Source organism: Heterodontus francisci, chromosome 8, assembly GCF_036365525.1.
Source record: "Heterodontus francisci isolate sHetFra1 chromosome 8, sHetFra1.hap1, whole genome shotgun sequence".
NCBI classification, from domain to species: Eukaryota; Metazoa; Chordata; class Chondrichthyes; order Heterodontiformes; family Heterodontidae; genus Heterodontus; species Heterodontus francisci.
The window spans coordinates 70,950,320-70,972,457 of record NC_090378.1 but is presented as its reverse complement, the minus strand read 5'-3'; the positions used below and the strand labels follow the sequence as shown (position 1 = coordinate 70,972,457).

General features: G+C 42.7%; 1 protein-coding gene across 2 annotated transcripts in view; it reads left to right on the top strand.

Annotated features, from left to right (window-relative positions):
- raver2 (ribonucleoprotein, PTB-binding 2) overlaps positions 1-22,138 on the top strand; it is a 144,079-nt gene that overhangs the window by 103,655 nt on the left and 18,286 nt on the right. The window lies entirely within an intron of this gene.

Genomic DNA, 22,138 nt, shown 5'->3' with positions numbered 1-22,138 from the left:
AAGGTTCCAATATTGTGTGTTAGATATATTGGTGGCTTGAGCAGTTATAGTGGAGGCGATGTATTTCATAGAATCATAGTAATCACAGTGCAAAGAAACTAGTTGGTCCATCATACGTATTGGCAACTCCTCATCTGAGTTTTTGCCCCATTAAAAGAAGCACTAGGATTTATTTCTAGATAGATAGAATTGAAAAGTAGAGAAGTTATAATAAATTTATATTAACCTTGGTTAGTCCAAACTTGTACCGTTCTGGTCACCATATTATAAAAAGGGTATCAAGGCACTGAAAATAGTGAAAAGTAGATTTACTAGGATGATATCAGAAATGCAGTGTTGTTCCAACAGGAAAGGATGAGCAGACTGGGTGATTTTTCTCTTGATAAGAGAAAGCTGAGAGGTGATTTGATAGAGGTCTTTAAAATGATAGATTTTGATAGAATAGACATGTGAGAATGTTTCCACTTGTAGGCGAACAAATTGTATTTATATAGTGCCTTTAATGTAATAATAAAACACCCCCAAGCTGGTTCATGGAAGTGTTATAAAGTAAATTTGACAGTCATGTAAGGCGGTATTGGGGCAGATGGTCAAAAGCTTTGTCAAAAGTTGGGTTTTAAAGTGTGTTTTAAAGGAGGAAAAAGAAGTAGAGTTTAGGGAGGGAATTCCAGAGCTTAGGGCCTTGGCAGCTGAAGGCATGACCACCAATGCTGGAGCAATTAAAATGTCATGGCCAGAATTAGAGGAATGCAGATATGTCGGAGGGTTGTAGGGCTAGAGGAGGCTAGGGATGGGGCAAAGCCATGGAGGGATTTAAAAACAAGGATAAGAATTTTAAAATTGAGGCATTGCTTAACCAGGAGCTGCAATGTAGGTCAACCAACAAAGGGTGATGAGTGAATGGGACTTGGTATGAGTAAGAACACGGGCAGCAGAGTTTTGGATAACCTCATGTTTATGGAAGATAGAATGTGAGGAACCTGCCAAGAATGTGTTGGAATAGTCAGGTGTTGAGGTAACAAAGGCATGACAGGGTTTCAACAGATGAGCTGAAGCAAGGGCATGGTCTGGCAATGTTAGAGGTAGAAATAGGCACTCTTAGTGATGGCGTGGATATGTGATCAGAAGCTAATTTCAGGGTCAAATATGACACCAAGGTTGCAGCCTCAGACAGGTGTCGGGGAGAAAGATATAGTCAGTAGCTTGGGAACTGAGTTTGTAGTGGGGGCTGAAGACAATGACCTCTGTCTTCCCAATATTTAATTGGAGGAAATTTTTGCTCACTCAGTGCTGGATGTAGGACAAGCAGTCTGATAAATTAGCAAAAGTGAAGGAGTCGAGAGACGTGTTGGTGGGGTCGAACTGGGTGTTATTAGTGTACATGTGAAACTGACTGTTTTAGGATGATGCGGCTGAGGGACAGCATGCAGATGAAAAATTGGTGCCCAAGAATAGCTCCTTCAGGGATGCCAGAAGTAATAGAGTGGGAAGAGAAGCCATTGCAGATGATACTCTGGCTCTGATTAGTTACGTAAGAACGGAACTAGACAAGTATAGTCCCACCTAGCTGGACGATGGAGGAAGATGGTGCGGTGTTATGACCGACCGCTCCAATCAAAGCCCCCAATCAAAATATACGATTGTGATGGGAGAAATGCACTGTTAATTCAATCCCGTCCCTCCACAGACCGCCTAACATATCTATTTAAACTTTCCAAATTAAAGAAAGACCCAGCCAAATTGTACCATCTATTAACCCCCGAATGAGGCTAACCAAACCAGGTGTCTTTAAATCAACAAATTAACTGTTTAATTAAATAAACAAAATTCTTAAACACTATGAAGATATAAACAACATTTAAAATAGAAAAAATTAGAGTCCTTGCAAATTTACAGTCCAATGTTGCTTGAAGTCCTCACAGCCGTCCAATGGGGGAAAAAAGGTCCTTTAACAGTAGAACAGTCCGTAGTCTAATTCCAGCAGTAAGTGATGCTTTCCTTCTCCAGCAATATATTTCAAGAATTAACAACTTGCAAACACTTTCAATAGAATCAGTCTGACTTTAGAGTTTTTAAGGGACGAAAGATTGTCACAGTCTAACTTTCTTTCCTTCAGGTTAAATTATCAGAGATCTCTGTTTTGGCTTGACGTTTTTGAATTTTGAGAGATAATTAAACAAACTAAATTCTCTTCCATCAGTTTAAATGGCTGAGAGCTCCTCTTTCAGGTGCTAACACCAGCTGTCTGTCTGTTCTTTCAGAACACACTGTCTTCAACTAAAAATAATTACAACATTGTATATCTGCTCCTTCGTCCCTGAATGGCTGTTGCCAGGTAACCAAGATACATTCTTTGAGCTAGTTGGTTCCCTCTCCATATGCTTGTATCCAATGGCAATGCAAATACACTTTCTCCAACTCCTGAGGCTTGCTGGTTCTTAAAGCAGTACTGATCCTTTACTGTTTTAACGACGCATCACTTTTCCCACAAAGAAGAAAAAAGACAGGATCATGACACCTCTACCCCTGGCGGAATGAAGCGCCATTCCTGGAATGCGTTTCATTACAATGAGTAAAAAAAAAAATACAAATTTTAAAAACGCTAACACGTTATTATTTTCCCCCCGTATTTACAGATATACCCTACTAATAACTTAGTGTTCTCATCACCATCCACATAGTTAAATCTGCAACAAAACGTCGGCGATAACATTATTTTTCCGCAAGATATGTACAACCCTCAGATGATAAGACTGTAACAACAGACTCCATCTAAAGATTTTAACATTTTGGTTCCTAAACTTTTCCACAAATGTTAATGGGTTATGGTCAGTGTATATTAATATCTCCTTATAGTCCTGGTGAACATATATCTCAAAATGTTTGAGAGCCAGTAAAAGTCCCAATGTTTCTTTTTCCACAGTGGAATAATTTTTCTGTTGACAGTTTAGTTTTCTAGAAAAATACCCTACTGGCTTCTCTATGCCGGATTCGTCATCTTGCAGTAGGACTGCACCAACTTCCAGGTGGCTGGCATTGATTGCTAATTTAAAGGGTTTAGTGAAATTTGGAGCAGCCAACACTGGTTTATTAATTAGGATTGCCTTTAGCTTTTCAAAAGCTGCCTGGCATTCATCTGACCATACCACTTTGTTTTTCTTTTTTTGTAGCAAGTCGGTAAACGGAACAGCCACTGTACTAAAGTTTTGTACACATTTCTGATTAAATCCACACATCCCTAAAAATCTCATTATTTAGATTTAGGGATAGGGAACTCCATTAAGGCTTGCACCTTTGCTGTTTTTGGTAATACCTGACCTTGCCCACTATGTGTCCGAGGTAAGTTACTCTTGCCTTTCCAAATGCACTTTTTTCCAAATTTACTAAGTCCACAGCTTGTAACTTTTTAAACAAAAGTTTTAATTGGTTTAATTGTTCTTGCCAAGTGTTATTATATATTAGTACATCGAGATATATTACACAGTTGGGAACACTGGTTACCACCTGATTCAGTAAGCTTTGAAAAGTTGCTGGGGCATTTTTTAGCCCAAATGGCATCACTGGGCACTGAAAGACCGTCAGGTCTTACAAAAGCTGATATCTCTTTGGCTCGAGGAGTCAAAGGAACTTGCCAGTATCCCTTGAACAAGTCAATCTTGGTAAGAAACTTAGCGCTGCCCATTCTGTCGATGCAGTCTTCTAAACGTGGAATTGGGTAAGAGTCTGCCTTCATTACCGCATTGACTTTTCTATATTCTATACAAAATCGGGTTGACCCGTCAGGTTTAGGTACCAGAACTACTGGCGAACTCCAGCTACATCAGCAACATCCAGTGATGCTTTCTTTCTCCAGTGATGGATTTCAACAATTAACAACTCGCAAACGTTTTCAATAGAATCAACCTGACTTTAGAGTTTTTGAGGGATAAAAGATTGTCACAGTCTAACTTCCTTTCCTTCAGTTTAAATTATCAGAGATCTCTGTTTTGGTGTGACCTTTTTAGAATTTTGAGAGATAATTAAACAGACTCAATTCTCTTCCTTCAGTTTAAATAGCTGAGAGCTCCTCTTTCAGGTGCTGACACCAGCTGTCTGTTCTAACAGAACACAGACAGACAGTTGGTGTTAATTTGTTGATTTAACCTGGTTTGGTTAGCCTCATTCGGGGATTAATAAATTGTACAATGTGGCTGAGTCTTTCTTTAATTTGGAAAGTTTAAAATAATATGTTAAGCGATCTGTGGAGGGACAGGATTGAATTAACAGTGCATTTCTCCCACCGCAGTCAGAATCGTATATTTTGATTGGGGCTTTGACTGGAGCAGTCGGTCATAACAGCGGTCAACTAAGTCGAAAGCTATAGACCGAACAGCACGAGGAGGGATAGTTTACCTTGATCATGAATCACATAGGATGTCATTTGAGAGCTGTTTCGTACAGTGGCAGAAACCTTATTGGATCATTATCACATAGTGACCAAGACATGGGGAATGTTGCTGTGGCTCAGTGGGTAGCACTCTGATCTTTGCATCAGAAGAATGAGGGTTCAAGTCCCACTCCTGCAACCTGAGTGCAAAAATCTGGGCTGACACTTGAGTGCAGTACTGAGGGAGTGCTGCACTGTCGGTGCTGTTTTTCAGATGAGATGTTAAACCTGAGCCCTTCTCAGGTGACTGTAAAAGATCCCATGGCACTATTCAAGAAAAAAAATCAGGCATTTGGAGATATTTGAGTTAATTAAGGATAGTCAGCACGGATTTGTAAAAGGCAGATCGTGCTGAACTAATCTAATTGAATTTTTTGATGAAGTAACAAAATGTTGATGAAGGGAATGTGGTGGATGTTGCCTGTATGGATTTTAAGAAAGTGATAAGGCACCTCATAAAGGGCTGGTTAACAGAATTGAGGCTCATGGAATAGGAGGGTCAGTGTCCAATTGGCTCAAAAACAGAAAACAGCGAGTCGTGGTAGAAGGTTATTTTTCAGACTGGAGGATGGTAGACAGTGGTGTTCCTCAAGGATCAGAGCTAGGACTGCTGCTAATTTTGCTATATGTAAATGACTTGAATCTTGGAATACAGAGTAGAATTTCAAAATTTGCCGATAATACCAAATTTGGAGGCGTGGCAAACAGTAAAGATGATATGAACCACCTGCAACATGACCTGGATAGGCTAGCAGAATGGGCAAACGTGGCAGATGGAATTTAATGCAGACAAATGTGAGGTGGTGCATTTTGGCAGAAGGGATGCGGTGAAGCAATGTAGACTGGCACAGTTCTAAAGAGTGTACAGGAGCAGAGGGACCTTTGGGTGCATGTGCATCAATCTTTCAAGGTGGCAGGACATATTGAGAGAGTGTTGAGCAAAGCATATGGGATCTTGGGCTTCATAAATAGAGGTATTGAGTACAAAAGTAGGGAGGTCATGTGAACCTTTATAAAGCTCTGCTTAGACCCCAAGTGGAGTATTATGACCAGTTCTGGTCATAACACTTTAGGAAGGATGTGACAGTCCTTGAGAGGTGGCTGTGCAGAGGAGAATTACTAAAATGGTTCCAGAGATGGGGGATTTTAATTACGAGGTTAGATTGGAGAAGCTGGGGTGGTTATCCTTGGAGCAGGGGAGATTTGAACTGTTCCCATTAACTGAAGGGGACACAGGTTGGAGGTTTTGGGCAAGAGATGCAGGGGGAATGTGAGTAAGAACTTCATTATGCAGCAAGTGGTAATGTCCTGGAACCAGCTGTCCATGAGGGTGGTGGATGCGGAGAAAATCAATGATTTCAAAAGGAAATTGAATGGGCATTTGAAAGAAATAGACTTGCAGGGCTGCGGGGTTCGAGCGGGGGAGTGGGACTGACTGGATTGCTCCATGGAGAGCCAGCATGGACTTGATGAGCCAAATGACCTCCCGTGATGTAAAGGACTCTGACTCTATGACTCTAGCCAAATAGGGAATTTAGAAGAAACATCTTTACTCGGAGGGTGGTGAGAATGTGGAACTCGCTACCATAGTTGAGGTGAATAATATAGATGTATTTAAGGGGAGATTGGATAAGCACCTGAGGGAGAAGGAAATGGAGGGTTATGCTGATAGCTAGATGAGAGTGAATTAAATGCCAATGTAGAATAATTGGGCCAAATGGCCTCTTTCTGGACTCTATATTCTATGTAATTATTGATTCATTGACCGATGGGTCTTTTGCTATTTGTTCTTTCGTCCTTTTCGCAATTTTGAAGACTTGCATTTGATCTCTCTGTCCTGTCTTTCCCTCCCCCCACCCCCCATCTCTGCTGCGGTGAACACCCCTAAGCTTTTTATTGGCACATCATAAAGCATCATATCGTGCTTTTCATGACCACCGAATATCTCCAAGTGCTTTTCAGCCAAAGGAGTTACTTTGAAGCATAGTCTCTGTTGCATTGCAGAAATAACTCTATCCCACTTATTCCTAACACAGGAAAACATGCAATGTAGATTCACTTAGTTCTGATATCCTTTCGAAAATGGGGTGCCTGAGGTTGCATAGTGTACTCAGCTGTGAAGTGGTTAATTAACTTTCACAGGTTCATTGCTACTTTACTATTGTATTCTGAGTGATAAAATACATAACCCATTTCTATAGTTATAACTATGATGTAAACCATAGTATGGTTATAGCACGGAAAGCGACCAGTCAAGTCTGTGTTGGCTCTCTGCAAGAACAATTTAACTAGTCCTACACCCCTGCCCTTTCTATTTATTTTTATTTATTTAGAGATACAGCACTGAAACGGACCCTTCGGCCCACCGAGTCTGTGCCGACCATTTATACTAATCCTACACAAATCCCATATTCCCTACCACTTCCCCACCATTCTCCTACCACCTACCTACACTAGGGGCAATTTATAATGGCCAATTTACCTATCAACCTGCAAGTCTTGGGCTGTGGGAGGAAACCGGAGCACCCGGCGAAAACCCACGTGGTCACAGGGAGAACTTGCAAACTCCGCACAGGCAGTACCCAGAATTGAACCCGGGTCGCTGGAGCTGTGAGGCTGCGGTGCTAACCACTATGCCGCTTTAATCGTAGCCCTGCAATTTTTTTTCCACGGGCTTATCCACTTCCCTTTTGAAAGCCAAAATGCTGCATATAGTGCAGCAAGGGGGACATGAAAATTGTAGGACTTAAGTGTTCAGAATTTAGAATCTTAGTGGAGGAATTGAGGTTTGCTGAATGCACCTGGTATCGGATTGAAAAATGTTAGTTGCAGAGGTTGCATTTTTGAATGAAAATCATCTGCAGTTGTACCAGATACTGTGCCAAGCATGTTTTAATTCATTTTAGAAATTATTAAATGATTTTGTATCTCATGAATACAAGTTGAAATGTTCTAAATTATGAAGGGGAGAGAGAACTGATCCAGTTGTTCTCTACAGTAATGGGTTCCAAAGCCAAGGGCTATAACTTTAAAAATTAGGAAGTTGAGAGAAAATCAACCAAAATGTTTTCAAGCAAAAGAGGAATATACTTGTTCAAATAAGTTACTAAGTATATGCTTGACACTTAGTCAATATAACAAGTTGTGTAGCAATTTGATGAATGCCTTGACAACTGAATGATTGAAGATTATGTGAAGGTGGGCATAAGATGAATCAAAAAGTGGTGTACTTGTATGGCTCTGTGTCCTTGTACTTTTGCTAAAAGCCTTTGTATTCTAATGGAATTTGTAGTATCAGAGTTTGAAAATTTTGAGACAGCACATGTGTTTACTTCACAAATAGATATTAGGAAAGAGACACAAAAGATAAAGAAAGGGAGAGGGTGACAAAGTAGCCAAGAAATTTAGGGAAGGAAATCCAGAAAGTAGGGTTAAGGTGGCTGAAGTTCCTGCCACCTGTGAATGGAGCAAAGTGAGGAGATGCACGAAAGGCCAATGTCAGGGAACAGTATTTGGGAGGAGATTATAGGTCTGGAGGGGATTGCAGAAGGTGGGGTTGGTGGAGCCCATGGGTGGATTTAAGGATAGAATATTAAAGTTAGTGTGTTGGGGAAAAAGCCAATGCAGATCATTGAAGTCAATCAAGCATACACGCCTTATGTGCTGCAAAGTTTTGTGCAAGTTGGAGTTTATCGTGGGTGGGGGATGGGAGCCCAGCAGGGGTAGTTTTGACTCTAGAGGAGACGGGTATGTATGAGTTTTGGTGGTGGAAGGACACAGTCGGAGGTGTGGAATTAATTGCCTTGGTGATGGATAGGAAGTAAGGGAATGGGCACAAATTTGTGATGAACATCTTAAACAGTTTTCTTCAGCCTGTGACAGCGGCCAAGGAAGGGAAGATACCCTACCGCGGGCCCTGAAGCAATGAGTTTCCTGATGTTGAACTGGAGGAACCGGTGACAAGTGAAGGAATGTCTATAGGTCCAAGTCAGGATGATGTGTGACTTGGAAGGGAACTTGCAGGTGCCAGTGTTGGCCGTGCATCTGCTGCCCTTCCCCTTCCATGTGGTAGAAGTTGTGGGTTTGGTAGGTGCTGTTGAAGGAGGCTTGGCGAGTTGCTCAGTGCATCTTGTAGATGATACGCATTGCAGCCACAGTGCGCCAGTGGTGGAGGGAGAGATGGTGGATGGTTTACCGATCAAGTGGGCTTTGTCTTGGTTGGTGTTGAGCTTCTTGAGTGTTGTTGGAGCTGTACCCCTCCAGGCAACTCCTGATTTGTCCCTTGTAGATAGTGGACAGGCTTTGGGGAGTCAAGAGGTGAGTTATCCACTGCAGAATTGCCAGCCTCTGACCTGCTCTTGGAGCCACAGTATTTATATGGCTGGTCCAGTTCAGTTTCTGATCAATGGTAACCCCTTGGATGTTCGTGGGTAATTCAGTGATGGCAATGGCGTTGAATGTCAAGGGGAGCTGGTCAGATTCTCTCTTGTTGGAAATGATCATTGTCCAGCACTTGTGTGGCACGAATGTTACTTAATACTCATCAGCCCAAGCCTGAATTTTATCCCAGTCTTGTGGCATGTGGATACAGACTACTTCAGTATCTGAGGAGTTGCGAATGGTACTGAACACTGCAATCATCAGAGAACATCCCCACTTCTGACCTTGTGTTGAAGGGAAAGTCTTTGATGAAGCAGCTGAAAATGGGCCTGCGACGCTATCCTGAGAAACTCCTGCAGCAATGTCCTGGGTCTGAGATGTTTGGCCTCCAACAGCAACAACCATTTTCCTTTGTGATAGGTATAACTCCAACCAGTGGAGAGTTTTCCCCCCTGATTCCCATTGACCTCAATTTTGCTAAAACTGTTTGATGTCACACTTGGTCAAATGCTGCCTTGATGTCAAGGGCAGTCACTCTAACCTCTGATATTCAACTCTTTTGTCTATATTTGGACCAAGGCTGTAATTGGGTCTAGAGCTGAGTGGCCCTGGTGGACAGCAAATTGAGCATTGGTCGACAACACCTTCCATCACTTTGCTGGTGATCAAGAGTGGACTGATGGGGCAGTAATTGGTCGAATTGGATTTGTCCTGCTTTTTGTGGTCAGGACATACCTGGGCAATTTTCTACATTGTCAGGTATATGCCAGTGTTGCAGCTGTACTGGAACAGCTTGGCTAGGGGCACAGCTAGCTCTGGAGTATAAGTTTTCAGTACTGCAGCCGAGATGTTAGGGCCCCTAGCCTTTGCTGTATCCAGTGCCTTTAGACATTTCTTGATAACTCGTGAAGCGAATCAAATTGGCTGAAGACTGTCTTCTGTTAAGGCGGGGACCTCAGGAGGAGGCAGAGATGGATGGTCCACTTCTGGCTGAAGATTGTTGCAAATGCTTCAACCTTGTCTTTTGCATTCATTGAGCCTGGGTTAGAATGCGGGATATGCTGGACCATGAGGTTACGGATCGTGATTGAATACAAACATGCTGCTGCTGATGGCCCACAGCAACTCATAGATGCCCAGTTTTGAGCTGCTAGATCTGTTCTGAGTCTATCCCAATTAGCATAGTGGTAGTGCCACAGAACACGATGGAGAGTGTCTTCAGTTTGAAGATGGGACTTTGTTTCCACAAGGACTGTGTAGTGGTCACTCCTGTCAATACTGTCATGGACTGACACATCTGCAACAGGCAAATTGCTGACTAGGTCAGGTAGGTTTTTCCCTCATATTGGTTCTCTACCAGGCCCATTCTGGCAGATATGTTCTTCATGCTCTGCCAGCTTGTCATTAGTAGTACTGCCGAGCCATTCTTGGTGATGGATATTGAAGTCCCCCAACCAGAGTACATTCTGTGCCCTTGCTAGTGCTTGCTAGTCAGTGCTTCTTTCAAGCAGTGCTCAACATGGAGAAACACTCCATCAGTTGAAGGAGGTTGGTAGGTGGTAATGAGCAGGAGGCTTCCTTGCCAGTGTTTTAACCTCGTATTGTGAAACTTCATGGGGTCCGGAGTCAATGTTGAGATCTCCCAGGGCCACTCCTTCCTGACACTCTACCACTGTGCTGCCACCTCTGGTTGCTCTGTCCTGCCAGTTGCACAGGACATACCCAGTAATGGTCATGGAGGAGTCTGGGACATTGGCTGAACAGTATGATTTGGTGAGTATGACTATGTCAGGCTGTTGCTTGACTAGTCTGTGGTACAAGTCCTCAGATGTTAGTGAGGACAATTGGTCAGAATGGGCCTTGGTCGTTTGCAGTGCCTAGGTGGATTCTGTATGGTCTATCCGGTTTTATTCTCCTTTGACTACATACATTCATACACAGGGACCTGTCCTCTGCACACAAAAGGAACACATCCAGACGTTGCTCCTTTTTTGAATTAAACAAAAGCGTAGAAGCAATAGTTACCTGGTGTATTCTCCATGGCAATGCCTCAACCAATCAGAGTCGACGCCAACCAATCAGCACCCCTTTTCTCTTGCAGTATAAATTGTTGCTCCCTTTGAAATTTGGCATTCTTGCGTCTGTCCTGATAAGTGCCAAGACAAAAAGCTTCAACAGTGTGTCTCTCTTTCAGCAGTACTCTTCATTGACGTTTCTGTAACTGTTTGATACAACTGAGTGGCTTGCTCCTTCAGAGGGCAGTTAAGAGTCAACCACATTTTTGGGTCTGGAGTCACATGTAGGCCAGACCAGATATCTCTCTTTGGCCTCCTTATCTCAAGAGACAATGGATAAGCGCCTGGAGGTGGTCAGTGGTTTGTGAAGCAGCGCCTGGAGTGGCTATAAAGGCCAATTCTAGAGTGACAGGCTCTTCCACAGGTGCTGCAGAGAAATTTGTTTGTCGGGGCTGTTAGACAGTTGGCTCTCCCCTTGCGCCTCTGTCTTTTTTCCTGCCAACTACTAAGTCTCTTCGACTCGCCACACTTTAGCCCCGTCTTTATGGCTGTCTGCCAGCTCTGGCGAACGCTGGCAACTGACTGCCACGACTTGTGATCAGTGTCACAGGATTTCATGTCGCGTTTGCAGACGTCTTTAAAGCGGAGACATGGACGGCCGGTGGGTCTGATACCAGTGGCGAGCTCGCTGTACAATGTGTCTTTGGGGATCCTGCCATCTTCCATGCGGCTCACATGGCCAAGCCACCTCAAGCGCCACTGACTCAGTAGTGTGTATAAGCTGGGGATGTTGGCCGCCTCAAGGACTTCTGTGTTGGAGATACGGTCCTGCCACCTGATGCCAAGTGTTCTCCGGAGGCAGCGAAGATGGAATGAATTTGGAATGAATTGAGGCACAGTGTGGCTTTCGTGCAGAGAGATCGACCGTTCACATGCTGTTCTCCATTCGTCAGATACAGGAGAAATGCCGCGAACAACAGATGCCCCTCTACATTGCTTTCATTGATCTCACCAAAGCCTTTGACCTCGTCAGCAGACGTGGTCTCTTCAGACTACTAGAAAAGATTGGATGCCCACCAAAGCTACTAAGTATCATCACCTCATTCCATGACAATATGAAAGGCACAATTCAACATGGTGGCTCCTCATCAGAGCCCTTTCCTATCCTGAGTGGCGTGAAACAGGGCTGTGTTCTCGCACCCACAGTTTTTGAGATTTTCTTCTCCCTGCTGCTTTCACATGCGTTCAAGTCCTCTGAAGAAGAAATTTTCCTCCACACAAGATCAGGGGGCCGGTTGTTCAACCTTGCCCGTCTAAGAGCGAAGTCCAAAGTACGGTAAGACCCCATCAGGGAACTCCTCTTTGCTGACGATGCTGCTTTAACATCTCACACTGAAGAGTGCCTGCAGAGTCTCATCGACAGGTTTGCGGCTGCCTGCAATGAATTTGGCCTAACCATCAGCCTCAAGAAAACGAACATCATGGGGCAGGACGTCAGAAATGCTCCATCCATCAATATTGGCAACCACGCTCTGGAAGTGGTTCAAGAGTTCACCTACCTAGGCTCAACTATCACCAGTATCCTGTCTCTAGATGCAGAAATCAACAAGCGCATGGGAAAGGCTTCCACTGCTATGTCCAGACTGGCCAAGAGAGTGTGGGAAAATGGCGCACTGACACGGAACACAAAAGTCTGAGTGTATCAAGCCTGTGTCCTCAGTACCTTGCTCTATGGCAGCGAGGCCTGGACAACGTATGTCAGCCAAGAGCGACGTCTCAATTCATTCCAGACCAGATAAGGGCAGCAGATTTCCTCCCCAAAGGGCCTTAGTGAGCCAGATGGGTTTTTACAACAATCCAGTAGTTTCATGATCACCATTACTGCAACTAGCTTTTTAATTCCAGATTTTGTTAATTGAATTTAAATTCCACCAGTTGCCATGGTGTGATTTGAACTCTAGCATTAATCGGAACCTCTGGATCACCAGTCCAGTAACATTACCACTATGCTACTGTCCCTGAATGAGTTGAAGGACCAAGAGAAGTGATGGAAAGGTAGAGATGGATGTCATCAAAGCAGTCCCTATGCTCGTGGATGATGTCTCCAAGGGGCAAGTTGTAAAAAAAAAAAGGCAAGTTGTAAAAAAAAAAAAGGGATCGAAGTGAGTCATGGATATAGATCCTTGGGGACTTCTCGAGGTGATGAGGTGTAGGGGTAATTCTGGATTGTTTGGGTAGGTTGAAATGTAACCATGTAATGGCAGACTCTCTGACCTGAACTTTGGAAGGGGAGGTGCTAGAAGTGGATGGCCTTGTCACCTGTATTGAATGCTGCAGAAAAATTGAGATGAATGCATCGGGCTGATTTGTCAGAGAATGTTTTCTGTTACTTCAGCCGGAGCTGTATTGGTGAAGGATGGAAGTGAACTGGAGGGATGCAAACTAGAAGATTTGGAAAAGATTGCTGTGGAGTTGAGTAGCAATGATATGTTTGAGGACCTTAGAGAGGAAAGGGAGTTTGAGATGGGATGGGTGAGGGTTTTGTTTGGGGAGAGTGGGTGGTGATGGTGCTAATGAAGGGAAGAGGGCTGATGCACAAGGAAAGAGAACCATTGACAGTCGACTGGAATGGAGGCAGGAAAGGGTATTGATTGGAAAGGGGTCAGAGAAGCAGGAGGTGGACATGAATGAAGTGAGCTCAAATGGCAGATGAAGGGACCCCAGAAAGGTTAAATGCTAAAGGAGACTAGACTGGTTGGAGGCTGGTGCTGAAAGGCAGAAAGCAACAGAGGAAACTTTGCGCCTTCTCTCAGTCTTGAGTTGAGCGTTCCTTGCATTGATGTTTTAAGGTAAAGATAGATTGGATGGAAGCAATAGGTTTACCTTTGATCAAGTTAGTTTTGCCGATTGATCACTAGGCTAGTTCTGCCCCAGGTGCATGCAGGTTTATGACCCTCTGAGTTGAGGAAAAGATTGTGAAAAATTAGTAGGGGACTGGTTCACTGGGAACAAGGACATCGAAGAGGTGAGGGAACAAATGAATGAGTCAACAATAGCAGAGGTGCTATGATAAATGGAGAGCCAAAAACAAGAATATTGGGATTTTGAAAGTGAGGCGCTAAGGGAGAGTTGGAGAGCTGAGGTGAAGATATTGAGATTGGAAATCAGTTGAGAGTTGTGGATTGTAAGGGAGATTAGGAAGTGGTCAAAGATAGTATTTTCAGAGGTGCCATTGTCTGAGATCAAGTGCAGTGCACCCATGAGGTATGAAGTTGAGAGGTTGGACAATAATATGGGTGGAGTATGTGTTAGGAACAACCGCTCCAGTCAAAGCCCCCAATCAAAATATACAATTCTGATTGTGGTGGGAGAGATGTACTGATAATTCAATCCCGTCGCTCCACAGATCGCCTAACATATCATTTAAAACTTCCCAAATTAAAGAAAGATCCAACCAAATTGTACCATCTATTGACCCCCGAATGTGGCTAACCAAACCAGGTGTCTTTAAATCAACAAATTAACTCTTTTTAATTAGAAAAACTAAATTCTTAAACACTATGAAGATATAAACAACATTTAAAATAGCAAAAATTAGAGTCCTTGCAAATTTACAGTCCACTGTTGCTTGAAGTCCTCACAGGATGTTGCTTTCCTTCTCTAGTGAATTTCAACAATTAACGACTGGCAAACACCTTCAACAGAATCAATCTGACTTCAGAATTTTTGAGGGATTTAAGATTGTCCCAGTCTAACTTCCCTTTGTTCAATTTAAATTACCTGAGATCTCTCTCTTGGCTTGATGTTTTAGAATTTTGAGAGATAATAATTAAACAGACTAAAAAGGTTGAGAACTCTTTTTCAGGTGTGCTCATCACAGATGTGTCCTCTGTGTCTGAGTCTGTTGGAACAAACTGTCTCACTAAAAGCCAGTTCAAACTGAATTCTAACAAATGTATCACATCAGGCTCATTCCCAATGGCTGTTTCCATGACATCGAGAATGCACCCTTTAAATCGCAGTCTCCAAATGGCTGTTTCCAAGGCAAGGAAAATGCATTTTCCTTGGAGAGGCTTGCTGGTTCTTAAAGCAATGCTGATCCCTTGCAAGCCTTAAAGGCAAACCGCATATTACGGGAAAAAAAACTATAGGACCATGACACCTCCGCCCCTAGCGGAATGAAACGCCATTCCTGAAATGCGTTTCATTACAATGGGTAAAAAAAATACAAATTGAAAAAATGCTAACACTTTTTTTTTTCCACATTTGCAGCTATACACATTTCTAAAACAAGAATGTTTAGACTACAGCAACAAGTTCCACCAGAACATTTCGGCTTTAAATTTTCAAAAGGTTGTTCCAGTTAACCCATTTTAAATTTCCAAGCATAGTCTTCCAATTGTTTTGTGTTTTTCTTCCGAGTACGCCTATTGTCCATCACCTCAGCCAGGTGAGCTGCACAGCTAGGAGCACTGACCACTACTGGGTTCGTTATTTTCTGAGAAGTTTCTCGAGTACCCCTTAACCTATGTGGCCTCACTTGACACTGGAAAACCCTGCCAGTGTAACAGAAACTGATTTTTTCTTACCCTGGGGTGTCAAAGCAATTTGACAGTATCTTTTTATTTATTTTTATTTAGAGATGCAGCACTGAAACAGGCCCTTCGGACCGCCGAGTCTGTGCCGATCACCCATTTATACTAACCCTACAGTAATCCCATATTCCTAGGGGCAATTTACAATGGCCAATTTAGCTATCAACCTGCAAGTCTTTGGCTGTGGGAGGAAACCGGAGCACCCGGCGAAAACCCACGCGGTCACAGGGAGAACTTGCAAACTCCGCACAGGCAGTACCCAGAATCGAACCCGGGTCCCTGGAGCTGTGAGGCTGCGGTGCTAACCACTGCGCCACTGTATCCTTCCAACACATCTGTCTCTTTAAGACACTTTGTGTTGCCCACTCTGTCCATACAGTCCTTTAAATGAGAATTTGAGTATGGGTCTGCCGCCTTTACCCCAGTGACTTTTCTAGAGTCTATGCAAGTTTGAACCATCCCACTAGATTTAGTCATCAAGACCATCTGCGAATTCCGGCTGTCCTGACTCGGTTCAACTAAGCTGCCCTCCAACATGCATTGTACCTCTGCTTCCACTTGGGCCTGTCTGTCTGGACCTAAGCAACAAGGATGTCGTTTTAAAGAAATGGCTCCCCCTATACCCACATGTGTGGCTAAGGTTATTCATCCTGGCCTACAAACTTTTTGAAACATTGTGAAAACCCTGCTTAGGACTTCACGCTGTTTTGCCTCTAAGTGTAAAAGCCTATTGTTTAATTTTCCTAGCCATTCTGCATTCGCTGATTGGATAGTTGGAGTTTCAATCTGAGAATTTCCTAGGCCTACTTCTGCCTCATCCTCACTATGCTTTTCCTTCTCCACAGTCCCGATTACCTGACGTACCTGTACTGGCCTATCCTCCTCCCTGCGGTAATGTGGTTTGAGCGAATTAACTTGACACAACTGGTTCTTCATTGGTGATCAGGGGTGTCAATCAAGTAATCTACCTTACCCGCTCTTTTGATCACTCTATATGGGCCACTTAACCGTGCTTTTAATGGTTCTCCCTGTAATGGTAACAACTAATACCTCATCCCCTGGTTTTATGATAGGTTGTGGTTTTCCCACCATTTGATAGGTGTGGCATGCCCTACAAAATTCTCATATCTTTTGTAAGACCTGGCCAGTAGTAATGTTTGCTTATGTGTGACTTGGTCTTCCGAATTCCCCTATTTTCTGAAAAAGGGATGTCGTGTGCTAACCTTAATAATCCTTGTCGATGTTTAGGTGGTACTGTTATCTGTTCAATAACTGTCCAGTCTTCGTTGGCAGGTCTATGAGGCGGTCTCCATTTCCTCCTCAAAACCCTGTTTGCCATATAATAGCCTTCCAGAACTCCTTTCACCTCAGCTTCTAACAGAGCCGTCTGTTCTATTTGGTAGATCTCCGGATCAGTTTGCTGTTCTGCAATGATAGACGATCTGTTAAACATCTCATTTGGATTATCTAAATGCCCAAATAAGGTTTCAGATGCCTGATTCTCTATTTGTGGTGCCCCTTTTACCTCCGACAGTGAATCCTGTTTAGCCATTGCTCAGGTAACTACATGCAGGAAATATTCTTGGAACTTGCTCCTGTAATTGCTCCATTTCCTTAATTTCACATGGTTCCTCTGTGACCATAGGAGAAACTGATATTTTTGATGCTGCCAAATCATTTCCTATGAGTAGATCAATTCCCTTTACTGGTAAACTGTGGACAACACCTACAGTTACTACCCCAGTTATTAAGTCACTCTCGGCGTACTTTATACAAAGGTATGGGTATACACACACCCGCCAAATACATTAACTAAAACTTTAGCATTCAAGGTGCTCTCTGGTGGAAACCTCATATCTTTCCCCAGGAAGAGTGTTTGGTTCGCTCCTGTATCCCTGAGTATGATAGGTTTTCCTGCCTCACTTACAGGATACGGAGTTACTCTCCCCTTTGACCAAAAATCATTATAACTCTCAAGTATTTTATTTTTAACCTCTACACTCCTCTTAGTTTTAGTATCTAGTTTCACATTCACAGCTGTCATTGAAGCTATAGCCTAGTCTGCTATACTGTCAGTCAGAGTCTTTTCCTCTGCACGAACTTTGCGTACCCCAACATGTCCTATGGGTTTACCTTGCAGTTTCCAGCACTCTGAACGAAGATGACACGTTTTGTTTCAATGATAACACTTTAGCATGCGAACCTCACTTCTACCTTCAGTTCCTTCCTTTCTGACCTGAGATGGTGATCCTGGGGCATTCCCAGCTGTTTCTCCTTGTCCCCGACTACTTGCCTTCCTTTCACTCTCCCACTTTCTATCCTTCTCGAGTATATGGGGGTGACGGACAAAATAGCTTGGCTTATTCACAAACTCAAAATCATCAGCAATCTCTGCTGCTTGCCTAGCTTTCAAAACTTTCAGGTCATAGAGTCATAGTTATACAGCACAGAAAAAGGCCCTTTGGCCCATCGTGTCTGTGCTGGTCATCAAGCACCTAACTATTCTAATCCCATTTCCCAGCACTTGGCCTGTAGCCTTGTAGGCCATGGCGTTTCAAGTGCTCATTTAAATACTTCTTAAATGTTGTGAGGATTCCTGCCTCTACCACCGCTTCAGGCAATGCGTTCCAGATTCCAACCACCCACTGAAATTTTTTTCCTCAAATCCCCTCCAAACCTCCTGCCCCTTACCTTAAATCTATGAGTTCTCACTACTGAAGGAATGGAGTTTTTAAACTCTGAGAATCAATTCTCAAAGGTTCTCACATGTGGTTTCTATCTTTAATGTCCGTATCCAATGATCGAAATTCATTTGCTTCACCCTCTCAAATTCTAAATACATCTGCCCAGTCAATCTCCATAAGTTCCTAAATTTCTGACAGTAAGGTTCAGGGACTAACTCATACGCAGAGAGAATAGCCTTTTTTGCCATCTCATAATATGCAGCAGCCTCTTCAGAAAGCATGGAATAAGCTTCATGAGCTCTGCCTACCAGCCTGCCCTGCATGAGCAATGTCCAGCTTTCTTTCAGCCATTTCATCTGTTTTTTCAAAAGATATGAAAAATGCCTCTACATCCTTTTCCTCGAACTTGGGAAGAGCCTGTTTAAATTTAAACGACTTCTCTCTGGGTCCTGATCTAAATTCAGATTCCTCCTGACCCAAATTTTCCCTGGATTTAAGACTACCCCTTTGTCTTAGTTCCATCTCTTTTAACTTAAATTCCCCCTCTTCTCTTTCACTCTCTCTCTGAAGTTCAAGTTTTCTTATTTCTAACTGAATCCTAGCCAATACCACTGTATCACTCTCGGACCCATTACCTTTATGTCTTTCGTATTCCCTTTCTTGTTCCTCATATTGCCTTTCATCTGTATCATCAACATCTTCTACCAATTCCAGATGTTTGGCTATTATGTCAATTATCTCTGCTTTTTTGGCACCTGATTTCAATTCCAACCCCAATTTCGCTGCCAATTCTTTTAATTTGTTCTTAGTTAAAGTTATCAAGTCACTCAGGGAAACATTCTGCTTTCCCAAAAACTCTGATATAACCATTAATGCCATAACCATGGTATAGATTGTACCTTATTATACAAGAGACCTGGTTCTTTTGATTTCTTTGTGATTGGTGTCAGATTTAGATCCCAACAATCAAGTTTCCAATTGATAAGATCCCAGGCTCGTGAGCAATTAATATGATGCCAAACGCAAGACCCCAATTTAGATTGTTATCCCAGAGACAAGTAATTACTATGATTCCAAATGTGAGCCCTCCAGATTAGTCTGATTCTGATCCCTGAGGTGAGCCACCGAATTAAATATGATTCAACTGCAAGCGAGCCCCCAATTAAGATATGATTCAAATCCAGAAACCCAATTAATATGTGATTCAAATCTTGAGTGAGCCCGCAATTAATGTTGTTCACGTCGCGGACGAGCCCCCAATAAATATGTTATGACTGATCGCTCCAGTCAAAGCCCTCAGTCAAAATATACGATTCTGATTGTGGTGGGAGAGATGCACTGATAATTCAATTCCTTCGCTCCACAGATCGCCTAACATATTGTTTAAAACTTTTCCAAATTAAAGAAAGACCCAACCAAAGTGTTCCATGTATTAACCCCCAAATGAGGCTAACCAAACCAGTTGTCTTTAAATCAACAAATTAACTCTTTTTAATTAGAAGAACCAAATTCTTAAACACCATGAAGATATAAACAACTTTTGAAATAGAAAAAATTAGAGTCCTTGCAAATTTACAGTCCAATGTTGCTCGAAGTCCTCACAGGATGTTGCTTTCCTTCTCTAGGGAATTTCAACAATTAACGACTTGCAAACACTTTCAACAGAATCAATCTGACTTTAGAATTTTTGAGGGATTTAAGATTGTCCCAGTCTAACTTCCCTTTGTTCAATTTAAATTACGCGAGATCTCTCTCTTGGCTTGATGTTTTAGAATTTTGAGATTATAGTTAAGCAGACTAAAATCCTCTTCGTTCAGTTTAAATGGTTGACAGTTCTTTTTCAGGTGTGCTCATTACAGCTGTGTCCTCTGTGTCTGTGAGTCTGTTAGAACAAACTGTCTCACTAAAAGCCAGTTCAAACTGAATTATAACAAATGTATCACAACAGGCTCATTCCCAGTGGCTGTTTCCATGGTATTAGGAATTCACCTTTTGAATCGCAGTCTCCAAATGGCTGTTTCTAAGGCAACGAAAATGCACTTTCCTATAACTCCTGATGCTTGCTGGTTCTTAAAGCAATACTGATCCCTTGCCAGCCTTAAAGGCAAACCACATATTCCGGGGAAAAAAAAACTACAGGACCATGACATATGAAAGGACAAGTTCAGGAGGATGGTGAAATCAGAGAAGGGGCTGGGAAGTTTACGTGTGGATTGAAATCAGAGTGCAGAGTTTGCATGCCAAGGCTAAGAAACAAGGCATTTTGGAGAGATTCAGCCTGGGTCTTTGGGAGGCAGTACACAGCAAGGATTTGAAATTTGAGGTATGAAGGAGGAAGGAGTGTGAAATGCTCAAAAGGGGAAGTGCTGAAGGAGCAGGGGAGATGCAAATTGCAGTTAGGGTTACAATGTACAGAAATTGTTCAGTTGGCCAAAAGCCAAAAAAAACTAGACCAGAGAGTGGTAATTGCAAATGAATAGGAGGTGGGTACCTGCCACAAGGTATGTGCAATTTTTTTAAAATTGAGAAGTCTCGAGATTCCATTGAATTCTGCTGAGGTCTCTTTGCTCACAAAATACCTCTCTGGAAATGTGCATCGAAGTGAATGTACTGTAGTTTCATTTCAAATGCAAGGAGCTGGGCTTCCCAAGCCACTTGACTGTCTGTGTGGCAGGAGTGAAGGGGAAGTACTGCAAGCAGGTGAAACTGGAAACAAGAAATTGGAAAAACAAATTGCTGTTTTAGGAGAAATTGAAACTAGAAGTAGGTTTTAATACAGGATTGAATGTCTCACTGCACAAAATTCTTTTTTTTATTTTGAAACAGTTCTGAATGTAGAGGCATTGTTTATTTTGTAAATTCCAGTTTTTGCTTCTCCTGGCTCATGTATCCAACACTGGGGTTAGGTCATAGACATTTACGGCACAGAATGAGGTTATTCGGCTCTCCATGGAGTTATCCAGTCAGTCACACTCCCCTGCTTGATCCCCGTAGCCCTGCAAGTCTATTTCCTTCAAGTGGCCATCCAATTTTCTTTTGAAATCATCGATTGTCTCCGCTTCCACCACCCTTGTTCCAGGTCATTACCACCCACTGCATCAAAAACAAATTTTTCCTCATATTCCCCTGCATCTCTTACTAAAACCTTCAGTCTGTGTCCCCTAGTCCTTGTACCATTAGTTAATGGGAACAGTTTCTCCTTGTCTAACTTATCTAAGCCTGTCATTACCATGTGCCTTTCTGTTAAATCTCCTCTCAATCTCTTTTGTTCTAAGGAGAACAACCCCAGCTTTTCTTACCTAACTAAAATCCCCCATCCCCAGAACCATTCTGATAAATCTCCTCTGCACCTTCTCAAGGACCCTCACATCCTTTCTAAATGTGGTGGCCAGAAGTGGACACAGTACTCCAGTTGGGGCCTAACCAGAGCTTTATAACTTCCCTGCTTTTGTACTCAATGCTTCTATTTATGAAGCCCAAGATCCCATATTCTTTACTCAACACTCTCTCAATATGTCCTGCCACCTTGAAAGATCGATGCACGTCCACCCCCAGGTCCCTCTGTTCCTGCACACTCTTTAGAACTGTGCCATTACGTAAATATTGCCTCTCCCTATTCCTTCTGCCGAAATGCATCACCTCACACTTGTCAGTATTAAATTCCATCTGCCATCTGTCTGTCCTGTTGCAGGCAGTTCAATCATCCTCACTGCTTGCCACACCTTCAAGTTTGGTGTCATCATCAAATTTTGAGATTCTACTCTGTATTCCAAGATGCAAGTCATTTGTATATAATAAAAAAGGCAGTGGTCACAGCACTGACACTTGGGAAACACCATTGTCTACCATCCTCCAGTCTGAAAAAAACAAACATTTACAGCAATTTGCTGTTTTCTGTCCTTGAGCCAATATTTTATTCAATTGGGCATTGATCCTTTTATTCCATGAACCTCAATTTTGTTAACCAACCTTTTATGTGGTATCTTATCAAACACTTCCTTAAAATCCCGAAAGAGAACATCCACCGCATTCCCTTCA